At 40.5% G+C, this 12,477-nt stretch overlaps 1 protein-coding gene across 2 annotated transcripts in view; it reads left to right on the forward strand.

Moving 5' to 3' along the window:
- ASXL3 (ASXL transcriptional regulator 3) overlaps window positions 1-12,477 on the forward strand; it is a 185,818-nt gene that overhangs the window by 157,782 nt on the left and 15,559 nt on the right. The window lies entirely within an intron of this gene.

Genomic DNA, 12,477 nt, shown 5'->3' on the forward strand with positions numbered 1-12,477 from the left:
TTAAACTGTAGAGAGGAGGAAAGAGCTACGTTCAGGCATGGATATTAACAGACTGTAAAGGGGGAATTAAAAGCATTCCATATCCCCAGGCCTGGGGATTCCCATGGTGTCTTTTTCTGCTCTGGGTACTTATCATTCTGTCTGTCTTATTCTAGGTGCTGGGCTTTTGTAGCAGCAGAAGCTGTCCATTTCATGGTTCCTGGCACGTAGTAGATGCTTATGAAATGTTTGTTAAAGAAATGAATGACTAATAGATAGTCACTTAAACACAGCTGTTCAGTGTATTACAAGTAGAAACAGTGATTCATTGCTTTCCACTACATTATGACATAATCTTATTTTATCTACACAAGAACATGAGCTTGATTTTCACTAAATAAAGCATTAGTATTCTGTTTCATAGTTGGATACATTGAAAGTTTTCTTTATTTCCCTCCCACAGAGGGAACATTGATGAAAATGCATTTATAAGAGAGATTTTCTTTTAAGACATATATACATTCTCCTATTTGCTGAAGCTTGTTCAAATTTTATTTATCTGCCTTTGTATAAAAAAAAATCACTTCATATGAAGATCTGTCAAAATGTCCCAATTGGCCAGGAGTTGTCTGCAAAATTAAATAAAAGAGATGAACCATAAGCATCAAAACACACTTTTCTAGTTTTGAGAAGTTGATCAAAGCTTGATCTGTCAGTGACTTTATTTTTGCCTTTAGGTATCTTTATTTCATTTATTCTCACCTATTCCATTGCTGGCTATATTTCTTCTGAGAAAACGGCTAAAACATTGAAGACAGTATAGCACTGTGTTTTTTTTTTATTTTTTAAAAAAATTTTTCATCATATCATGTGCCCTCCTTAATGCCCATCACCCAGTTACCCCATCGCCCCACCCACCTCCCTCCAGCAACACTTAGTTTGTTTCCTAGAGTTAAGAGTCTCTCATGGTTGGGCGCCTGGGTGGCTCTGTTGTTAAGTGTCCGCCTTCGGCTCAGGTCATGGTCCCAGGGTCCTGGGATCGAGCCCTGCATTGGGCTCCCTGCTCGGCGGGAGGCCTGCTTCTCCCTCTCCCACTCCTGCTGCTTGTGTTCCTGCTCTCGCTAACTCTCTCTCTCAAATAAATAAATAAAATCTTAAAAAAAAAAAGACTCTCTCATGGGTTTTCTCCCTCTCTGATGACTTACCATTCAGTTTCTCTTCCCTTATGATCCTCTGTGCTATTTCTTATATTCCGCATACGAGTGAAATCATACGGTGTTTGCCTTATTCTGATTGACTTATTTCACTTAGCATAATACCCTCTAGTTCCATCCATGTTGTTGCAAATGGCAAGATTTCATTTTTGATGGCTGCATAATATGCCATTGCGTGGTGTGTGTGTGTGTGTGTGTGTGTGTGTGTGTGTGTATCACATCTTCTTTATCCATTCATCTGTTGATGGACATCTGGGTTCTTTCCATAATTTGGCTATTGTAGACATTGCTATTACAAACATTGGGGTGTAGGTGCCCTTTCAGATCAATACATTTATATCTCAGGGGTAAATACCTAGTAGTGCAATTGCTGGATCGTATGGTAGCTCTATTTTCAACTGTTTGAGGAACCTCCATACTGTTTTCCAGAGTGGCTGCACCAGCTTGCATTCCCACCAACAGTGTAGGAGGGTTCCCCTTTCTCCGCATCCCTGCCAACATCTGTCGTTTCCTGACTTGTTAATTTTAGCCATTCTGACTGGTGTGAGGTGGTATCTCATTGAGGTTTTGATTTCGATTTCCCTGATGCCGAGCGATGTTGAGCCCTTTTTCATGTGTCTGTTGGCCATTTGGATGTCTTCTTTGGAAAAATGTCTGTTCATGTCTTCTGCCCATTTCTTGATTGGATCATTTGTTCTTTGGGTGTTGAGTTTAAGAAGTTCTTTATAGATCTTGGATGCTAGCCTTTTATCTGATGTATCATTTGCAAATATCTTTTCCCATTCCATAGGCTGCCTTTTAGTTTTGTTGACTGTTTCCTTTGCTGTGCTGAAGCTTTTGATTTTGGTGAAGTCCCAATAGTTCATTTTTGCTTTTGTTTCTCTTGCCTTTGGAGAGGTATCTAGCAAGAAGTCTATGGCTGAGGTCGAAGAGGTTGCTGTCTGTGTTCTCCTCTAATTTTGATAGATTCCTGCCTCGCATTTAGGTCTTTCATCCATTTTGAGTTTATCTTTGTGTGTGGTGTAAGAAAATGGTCCAGTTTCATACTTCTGCATGTGGCTGTCCAATTTTCCCAACACCATTTGTTGGAGAGACTGTCTTTTTTCCATTAGACATTCTTTCCTGCTTTGTTGAAGATTAGTTGACCATAGATTTGAGGGTCCATTTCTGGGCTCTCTATTCTTTTCCATTGATCTATGTGTCTGTTTTTGTGCCAGTACCATAGAAGACAGTATAGCACTTTGACTAGAGATTCCTCCCTTTAAAATCTGCAAATGGGATGACTCGTGGAAAAGGTGGCAGAGTGTAAAAACATAGAATTAATGTCATTAGAAAATGATTATTGTTGCTGATAAGGTTGTATAGAAGACTGAGGAAATCTCATGTAAGTATAGTAATTGAAACTCAATAATTGAAAACTTTTAAGAATCAGTATAAAAATTCTTTTTTCATCTATTTCTAATATGCACACCCCACAAATGTGGTTTTCCTTATTGTATATGCTGAAATTCATAGCAGTAATTATGAGAAAAATTTTGTTTTTCTCTTACTGCTGGGGAATTCCTTTTTCCCTTTGCTTTGGGCCTGAGAAATTGCTTGCCAGCATGTCTTGCTCTAGGGAATGGCCTCCCCAACCTCTGATTCAACATTTCCTCTGTGGACTTGGGGGCTTGGTGAGGTCATCTGGTGGGAGAGAGAACAGTTCTCTTAGAATGTGCAAGAGATCCCATTTTAAAGAAGACCATTATCTTAGCCAAGTGGTTGGCTTGCTTACAAATTGTGTTTCCAGAGGAAGTAGAAAACTTTGTGTGTGTTTGGTTTTGTGTGTGTGTGTGTGTATGTGTGTGTATCCATGCATATATATATATATATATATGCATGGATACACAGATATATGTATATATATGTATAGATATATAGATTCATACACATATATGTTTCTATGCATTTTTAAATGAGAAGGCAGTAAGCAGTTCCCATAGGACTAGTTATCATTATGCCATCTTAAAATCTTTAGTCTCAAAGCCCTTTGCAATTTACATACACAGAAATCTCATTGAATAAGTAACTGTTGCTATGTACTTCTTTTGCCCATTCCTCTGTTTGAAGAACTTCATTCTAGTTAAGCATTACACCTGGCATTATCCAGAGCATGGGGGAGCTTCCATCTCCCAAACCCTTCCATGCTGAACTTTATACCCTGTGATTTTTGCCCTAGTGCTTAGCAGTGATCCCTCAAGGAGCAAGTAATAGAAAGAAAAGGCATCAGTTCAGTTCAGAAGAGGGACTTTTGTAATAAAAGCCCTATCATAACAGTGATAACACAAAAGCCTCCTACTTCTCCATCTAACTGTTGATTTTGGGAGGGGTGATATATTCTCTCTGAGATTTCCCTTTTGTTTACTTCATCTTATTCCATGCATATTTCTTAAAAATTAGGTGGAAGGAGGATGAACATGGTATAACATTTTTTTTCCTTTAACCTCCATGTAATTCCAAATAATCTTGGTTACAACTTTAAAATTACAGTCTCTACTTTTTATTTTTTTCTTTAAATTTTTTAATTGTTATGTTAATCACCATACATCATTAGTTTTTGATGTAGTGTTCCATGATTCATTGTTTGTGCATAACACCCAGTGCTCCACGCAGAACGTGCCCTCTTTAATACCCATCACCAGGCTAACCCATCCCCCCACCCCCCTCCCCTCTAGAACCCTCAGTTTGTTTTTCAGAGTCCATCATCTCTCATGGTTCGTCTCCCCCTCCGATTTACCCCCCTTCATTCTTCCCCTCCTGCTATCTTCTTCTTTTTTTTTTTAAGATTTATTTATTTGGAGAGAGAGTGTGAGAGAGCGCAAGAGAGACTGAATGCAGGGGGGGAGAGGTGAGGAAGAAGGAGAGAGAGAGAATCTCAAGCAGACTCCCCACTGAGCATGGAGCCCAAAGTGGGGCTTGATCTCACAACCCTGAGATCATGACCTGAGCCTAAATCTAGAGTTGGATGCTTAACTGACTGAGCCACCCAGGGGCCCCTAAAATTACAGTCTCTACTTTTTAAAAGAAAAGTTGTTATATTTGCTTATATTTTGGTGGTTTTTTTGTTTGTTTTTTGTTTTTAAGGAATGCCAAATAGTTGTTTCCTAAAGTAGGCTTTGAACTTGAAGTTGTTTAGGCCTGTAGACTAAAGCATATTACATCATCCATAACCAGTTTTCACTACTTTTAAAAATCATTGCTTAACTTCTCATCTTTTTTATTATTGAAGTATAGTTGACATACAATGCTATATTTGTTTGAGGTCTACAATTTTAAACATTATTCAGTACTCACCACAGTGTCATCACCATACAACGGCATTACAATATGCTATGCATTTCATCTCCATGACTTATTTTGTAACTGGAAGTTTGTACTTCTTACTCCCCTTTGCCTTTTTCACCCATCCCCCACCCACCTGTCCTCTGGCACCTGCCAGTTTATATTTAAGAGTGTGGGTGTTTTTTTGTTCTTGTTCGTTTTGTTTTTTAGATTCCACATATAAGGGGAGTCATATGGTATTTGCTGTGTCTGACTTATTTCACTTATCATAATAGTCTCTAGTTTTACTTTCACTTATTTATTTTGAATGTTTGATTCTTGCATTGTAGTGAAAATTATCCCATGTCCAGATCCGAGAGCATTTTTTTGTTCATTTGTTCAACAGGGATTTTGTATCTAGCATGTCCAAATTCATTGCACTTAGGTTATTTCATTTGACTGCTTCTGACTGATTTGCAGCTCTTAACACATCATTTCCCAAATTATATTCTGGAGAATACTTGTTCCATGAAATATTGGTAATTGTTCTGTAAGAGGATTACAGGGTTAAAAAATTAGAAAAATACTGCATAATAGATATATTCTTGGGTATTAAAATATAGTATATTAGAAAATACAGTAAAGAAAGCTATTTTAAGCATATTTAGTAAATACAAGCTCTATTTATCGGATGGCAGAATCAGTTTCCTTATAGATAGAGTACCCATTAAAATTAAAATTACCTATTTAAATTCCTGTTTTGCAAAGTACAGTTTGGGAAATACTGTCTTAATGCAGTTTTGGAAATAGCACCCAAAAGTTAGTGGCCCAGTTGTCCTAGTATATTGTCAGTCCTGTCTCCCTTACTGGTCCTCTCTCTCTCTGTCGGTAGCCCTCTTTCATTTTTATGCCTAACTTTATGCTTAAAGAATTGCATTTCTCCCTTATGGATAAACCTTGAGCATACTTATGGAGTCTCCTGAGCCACCCGCATCCTGCTAAATGATAAGGTGAAAAATTACCCATTAGAGAGAATGAATCCCTGACTTTAATTCTTACGGGGGTACTTAGCGCAAGAGCACAGGTGCTTGATCGGAGTATAAGAGGGTCAGTGATGACAATGTATAGTTCATCTGCTCATTACTCTTTTGCATTTGTCTCCTGGTTGGTCTCCCACTGCCTGACTTGTCTTTGCTGTAAAGACCTATGGATTTTTGGTTTTTAATTGGGCACCGCAACTTATATAGTGTATTGTATATTCTGTTGACCTAAATAATTCCGCCCGGCTTGATAGATATTAGCACACACATAATACAGATCACAACTTCCCTTGCATCTCTGAGGCCCCATGCTCTGATTTTCTTCCTACCTCTGTCAGAGAGCTTTTGCTCAGTCTTCCTAGTGGGATCTAAATTTTCTGCCCATTCCTTCTAGATTAGTGTTTCTAAGGGCTCTGCTTTAAAGCCGTCTTCTTTTTTGGTAAATTCTTCTTTCGTGTTCTTATCCATATCCATGTTTTTAACTATACTTTCTTTGCTGACAGTTTCTCATTTTCTTTATTTGATCCCTCCCTTGCTGTTGAGCTTCTCGCCCTAAGTCTTGGTTATTGATTGGAGATCTCTATTTGGATGCCTTTAAGATATCCTTATGTCAGCACATCCAAAACAAAACCCATCACTTCTTTGTCCAGAATACTGCTCCTCCTTGTACCTTTTCCTGTCCTGATTTCTGCTACCAGCATCCACCAAATTATCCAAGCTTAGTGCCTGAGACTCATCATTTGCACCTCAGTCTTACTCACTACCTACTACCTGTGCACACAACCCCATCAGTCTGGTTCCTATACCTCTCTTAAATAGCTCCCTTCTCTTTACTTCCATTGCCTGGATAATCTTAAGACTTTTCATCATTTATACTTTGGCCTTCCCTTGATGATTCTTGACAGGAATCCCTGCTGCTAGTCTTGCCTATGTCCAGGGCATCCCCTACACTATATGCAGAATGATCGATCAGAGGCATCTGCTTAGAATTGTTATCGGCATCTCACCCTTAACTGGTTTAAAGCCAAACCTCCTCTTCCCATTGTCTTCTTCATTTTAGTAAATAGAAATTTCATACTTGTAATGGCCAACACCAAAAAAAAAAAGTCTTTGGTGTCATCCTTGCCTGATCTCTTTCTCTCTCATACCACACACCCAATCCATCATCAAGTTCTGTTGGTTCAGCCCTTGGAAGAAAATCAGAACCCGAGCATTTCCCACCATTTCTTCTGCTGCCACTGTAGTCCGAGCTACTATCATCTTTTTCCTGGATCATCGCTGTAACTACATACTTGTGTTCTCATAAGTCTTTATCACCAAAAGCTATGCTCTTCTATACAGTAGCTGCGAGCCGCCGGTAGCTGCTGAGCAATAGAAACAGGATTGATCTGAACTGAGATGTTTAAAAATATGCTCTGGATGTTGAAGAATTAATACACAAAAACAATGAAAAATATCTTAATATTTCATATTGATTGTATATTGAAACAGTAACATTTGGGATAGGTTGGTTTAAATAAAGGGTGTTACTAGAATTTCACATGGTTTCTTTTTACTGTTTCAAAGTGACTACTGAAAACTTGAAATCACATATGTGGCTGACATTCATATTACCATTAGATGGCATAACGCTCAAGTCTTTTTTATACACAGCAGTCAGATCTATCCTTGCGAAATGTCAGAACTTCCCATTCCTCAGACCAGAATCCCCCAAAGGCTTCCCAGCTCACTTGGAGAAGCCAGGCTGGAAAGTGGGTCCGCGGCCCAGCCTGTTTCTGCCCCCTCCTGTGCCTCCCCTGTCCAGTGTGCCTCCGGGTCTTCAGGTCTCCTGGCGGCCCCTCCCCTCCAAGGGTCTGTCTCTGGTGGCATCTCTTCACTTCGCACACTCTTCCTCAGATGGTTTCAAGGCTCCTTCCTTGTTTCTTTCAGGTGTCTACATGAACATCCTTTATCAACAGTGAGCAGTCGAGAGAGAGGCCCATCCTGACTGCCCTGTCTAAACCAGCGGCCTACTAACCTGCACACACTCAATGTGGGGTGGCTTCACTTTGAATGGCTCCCCATTGTCTATAGAATGAAATCCACATTGCTTAGTATATCTAGGTGTCCCATTATTGTTGGGCTATTTTCAAACTCTCCGACACATCTCTCACTGTTCCACTTTGCAGCCCACATGTCATGCATTCTAAATCACCTACAGGAAACGTAAAATAAGAAAAAAGTGATAAAGAATATATTAGAGGTTTAAAGGATTATTATTAAAATAGATATATTCGTGTACAGAATTAAAATTCATCGACCTTCAAAAACTGAATAGGGTGCAAGCAGAATTGTCATTTCAACCCTTTGAATTCCACGGACATCCATCCCACAAAATGGATGTTATTATAACCAATACCAAAGACAAATGATAGACTCACCAATAAGGAATTTAAACCTTTGTGAAAGGATCTCAACACGAAGGAATTTCCCTTTACGCATATTTATTTTCCTCTGTAACAACTAAAATGTTCAGGATTTTTTCCTCCTATAAAAAGGAAGCATAATTTATCAATAGCTTAGTTAGACACTTAATTATAAGAGAGTTAAGGGAATTTTTAGAATGAACATTTCTAGCACGGGTAATCTGAAAAACAAGAATTTATAGCTCAACAATAAAAAAATAAATAAACCTTTCAGAAATGTTTATTGTTCCGGCTCATTAAAATGTTATGTCTTTTGGACAGTATTTCTTAAAGGCCATAAAATTAATAGTGTATTTTAAAAGTTTTATTGGCACGTATTTCCTAAGTCCAATTTAGCCCTAGTGTTTAATTGTGCTGTCTCATATAGGCTGGAAGTCTGGCAGTTAATATTTTCTGTTTTAAAAGAAAGACATTTTCCTTCAGGGCTAGCTTCCATATTTTTGAATGTGTTTATTTCACACTGCCTTGCATTTTCATGTGCTGAAATCTTGAGACTACGTCAGAGCTAATCTGGATCTGGTATTTCTTGTGTCTTAAAATTATGCTGAAATTTCAGTTAATAACTAATCACACTCTTGGCCTGGGAGAATACGTGAAATGAAAATCCTGTGTATCAGCTACCGAAGTTAAATTTTAAATCTTTCATTATAGGAAGCAAGAGCAGCAGTAAACATTTATTGAGTACCCGCAGTATGCTAGGTGTTGCACAGACTGTGGAAGTTAACAAAGCACCATGAATGTCCTCAAATACAGAAAAATTCTAACCTATTCATTGTGCCTTCTATAAATGCACTTCATAGCAAACAAATTTCTTTACCTCTTCAGGGAACTTGTCTTCCATCCACTAGTCCTATTTAAAATCTACACAATAAGAATACCTCTTCCCTGTTAGTCTGCCTAAGTGAAGTTGCTTTTTCCCAAGGCTCCCAAACCACGGGCAGACAGAGTCAACATTCGCAGAAAATTTCAGACTTCTTAGAAGCATATCTTTTAGATGGACTGTCTTCATCCCATTATCTTTGCTAGGCCTCTTTCATAACCCTGCTTGAAGATTTCCACTCAAGCCCAGCTGCCTCTTTCATCCACCCCATTTCCCAGGATCATCGTGAGCATGTTCGGTTGTCTGCTAAAATACTCTCCCAATGCTTTTACATAAATCCTTTACTCTAAAGGAGTCCTAAAGCCCTCCACCTAGTCCTGAATATCTCAAATTTGCCTTTCTTATCCTTTATGGAAGTATTCCATTACCTGCTTGTGATGTCTTTCTATCTGTGCATTCCTCGCCATTCCATCCTTTTCAAAGGTAATAAAGTTATCTTTTTAAACACACATCTTTTTGGACTTTCCCAGGCTTCAACCTTTTTAACGGTAGTTTCCCATTACCTAGAAGAGTGCTTCTGACCTTTTCCCTATTGTGATTGAAAAAGCAGTTAATATGCAGGGTCAAATCAGGAGGCAAACGTGGACCTGGAGGTGACTAGCCGGAGGCGCCATGCTGATTCCAGCCCTGCCTCAAGCCTCAGGATTACCTTATGGACATTCACTGGGCCATCTCCACAGAGAGGATAAAGCCCAAACTCCTTTGATTCAGAGTCTTAGTTAGTATCCTCCCGTGCCCCTTCCCTCCAAAAGTGGAGCCTGGAACAAGAACTTGAGTACAGTTAGTTTGGAAGCAGAAGCCAGGGATTAGATGATATGAAGACAGGAAGAGGAAAAACCCTCCAAATGACTGGGTCTCAGTTCTACTGAGGACCTTCAAAAATGTGTAAAATGAGTCCCACAGTTGTCTGCCAGGAGAACAGGGAAGCAAGACCTTTCACCACAGACCCTTGTCTCTTATGGATGGAGAGTTGCCCCCAGAGCCAGACTCTGCACTTCCAGGCTGCATCTGCAGCAGAGAAAGTCCTAGAGATTTGTAGGTGTGGGCAGGACAAGTGCACTTAACTGTTACCCCAGCTGCTCTGTACTCACGCAGGCTAGATACAGAATCACCAGTGTCCAGTCTGCTCTACTCAGGACCGCTCAGACCTCGTTGTGCTTCATGTTAAGTGTGCTCTCACTAACTCTTTAAGGAGTGGCCAGTCATGATATTTTGGAGAGGAAAAAAAAAAAAAAAAGACAAAAGAACAAAACTTACGGCCAGGGGGTTAGTGAACCAGCTGTGGACTCCGCTAGTTTCAAGCTGGTCTTAAGGCTGTGACTGAAGTTCATCATTTCCCTTCTCTGTCACCCATTTCTGAACACCCTCATACTCAGCAGGAATTCTGCTAGTTTGCCTGGTGGAGGTGGCCCAGACTGTCATCCCTGAGGAGTCTGAGCCTTTGGCTCCCTTGCCCTTTTTGGCTGTCATTGCTGTAATCCATGTTCACGGTTACCACCAGACGCAGAAGCGCCCAGGGAAGTCCCAGTGAATCTCCAGTGCTCCCACCATCCCTCTCTCTGCCTCTGCCCTACAGCAGCAGTCCTCTTTCCTCATGACTGTTGGGGCTGATTACCCCACCTGTCCAGTAGCCCCTTTCTTTGCCTACAGACCCACCAGCATGAGAGGCACACAGTAACCAGGCTGAGCTTAGCTACAGTGGAGCCCTCACCATGTCCAATACTGAGATGATTGTCACCTGGGGATGATTTTTCCCCAAAGGGACATTTGGTGATATTTGAAGACATTTACAGTTGTCACATTTGGCAGAGGGGTTGCCACAGGTATCTAGTAGGTAGAAGCCAGGGATGCTGTTCAACAACCTACAACGTACAGGACAGCTACCACGATAAAGAAGTATCTTGAACCTAAATGACAATAGTGCGAGGCTGAGAAACCCTGCCCTAGGAGAAATGATTCTCCCCCCGGGGACATGGACTTTTAATCTCACATGGTCTAGAGCTGTGGGGACAGAAAGTATACAGTCTGCCAGTGGTTTCCAGAGAGAGAGAGTACAAAGATTCCCTCACTCCACCCCTTGGCTCCCAGGCCCATGTATTCTATTGGGGACACAGGACCAAATGACATCCACTGGTTCAATGTATGGACTGCATTCCAGAGGAAGGAGTCCTAGAATTGTCCAGTCAGAAGATAGGAAGGCTGGGGCACTTACCCACTCAGGTCCTGGGGCTGTGGTAGGATGGTAGGACACTGAGGTGGTGTGGTGATATAACTGTGTTACAGTGTTACAGTTACAGTTGCGTGGGTGGAAGAGATCTACAGGAATCAGAAGCATCTGCCATGTGTAGAATGTATTCAGTATAAGGGCAGGGGCTTTTTCTTTAGTGCCACTGTATACGCATGCCAGGTACATGGCTTCATATGAGTGGCTTAATAAGTGTCTCGAATAAAGATGAAATAGCTCTGGGTGAGTAAATAATGATTCAATGAATGAACAAAGTCTTGCCTGAAATTTTCCAAGTGTATTGAATATTTTAGCGTCGTTATCCATATCTTCTTAGATGAAGAAACTTAGAATGCCAAGTCGGTGGCTTCCCTCTGGATGTCATGATGGCAGCATTCAACACACCTCGTGTTTATTCACAGCGTCTCTCTTCTGAATTGGATCTAGCATTATCCAGAGTAGTTGGTAAAATAATGACTTTTAGATTCAATGTTCTCCTTTGCTCCTGAATGGTGGTTCAGCTGACACGTTCATGAAGGCGTTGAGTAAAATTTTAAAAGCGGAGGAGTATTTCGGTGGTGAAGATGCAGTGTGGAAAAGGCCACAAACAAACAGAAACCTGGGGATGAGAAATCTCTGGGTGTGTTTTCAGGTAGCAGTGACAATTAGAGATTAGGACACCTGAATCGTGTATATGGGAGTAAGAGGAAATCTTTGAAAATGTAATTGGAGCTACAGTTTGCCAGGCCTTTGCCCAGCAGGTTAAAGCACCTCACACCTTCGTACGCGGTGCAGTTACCGATGGCCTGTGATGTCCTGTCTTCGCAGTAAAGCTCCCGAGCTCTACAGTGCACTACGTGCTTTATCTCTGAAACCGTGCTGTCCAGATCCTATCTTGCAGGACCTGGCTGTGCCTCTGGCATCAAGTTCTTCCTAACCGCTCATGTCCACCTAGATAGCATCCCCCAGCTTTTATTTTTTGTACTCCTTAATTCCCATTCACCCAGTGCTTGACATTGTTTTATCTTCACTCCTTGGTCACATAAGCGGCCAGTAAAGGACAGGGCCACTTCTTTTATCTTCTATGTTAGCAAGCAGACTACATGCACATAGGTGCAGTAAATAATTGGAAAGTTAAAAGCATCCAGTTTGATGATGCTTATTCGAATCCCTTCTACATGTGAGTTTTTAAAAATTAGTATGTTTGAGGCAAAAGGTCGGTAGCTTACAGTTGCACATATTGTACGCCTTACTATTTACCTTAGTAAATACCAAGGTTTTGTTTTTTTTTTTTTACCAAAAACTTACTGTTTTTTGTGTGCATCCAAATTAGAAGATGAGGGGGTATGTATGACAGTGTGGGGGTATTTGTTTT

The sequence above is a fragment of the Zalophus californianus genome, chromosome 14, assembly GCF_009762305.2.
Source record: "Zalophus californianus isolate mZalCal1 chromosome 14, mZalCal1.pri.v2, whole genome shotgun sequence".
Classification (NCBI taxonomy): domain Eukaryota; kingdom Metazoa; phylum Chordata; class Mammalia; order Carnivora; family Otariidae; genus Zalophus; species Zalophus californianus.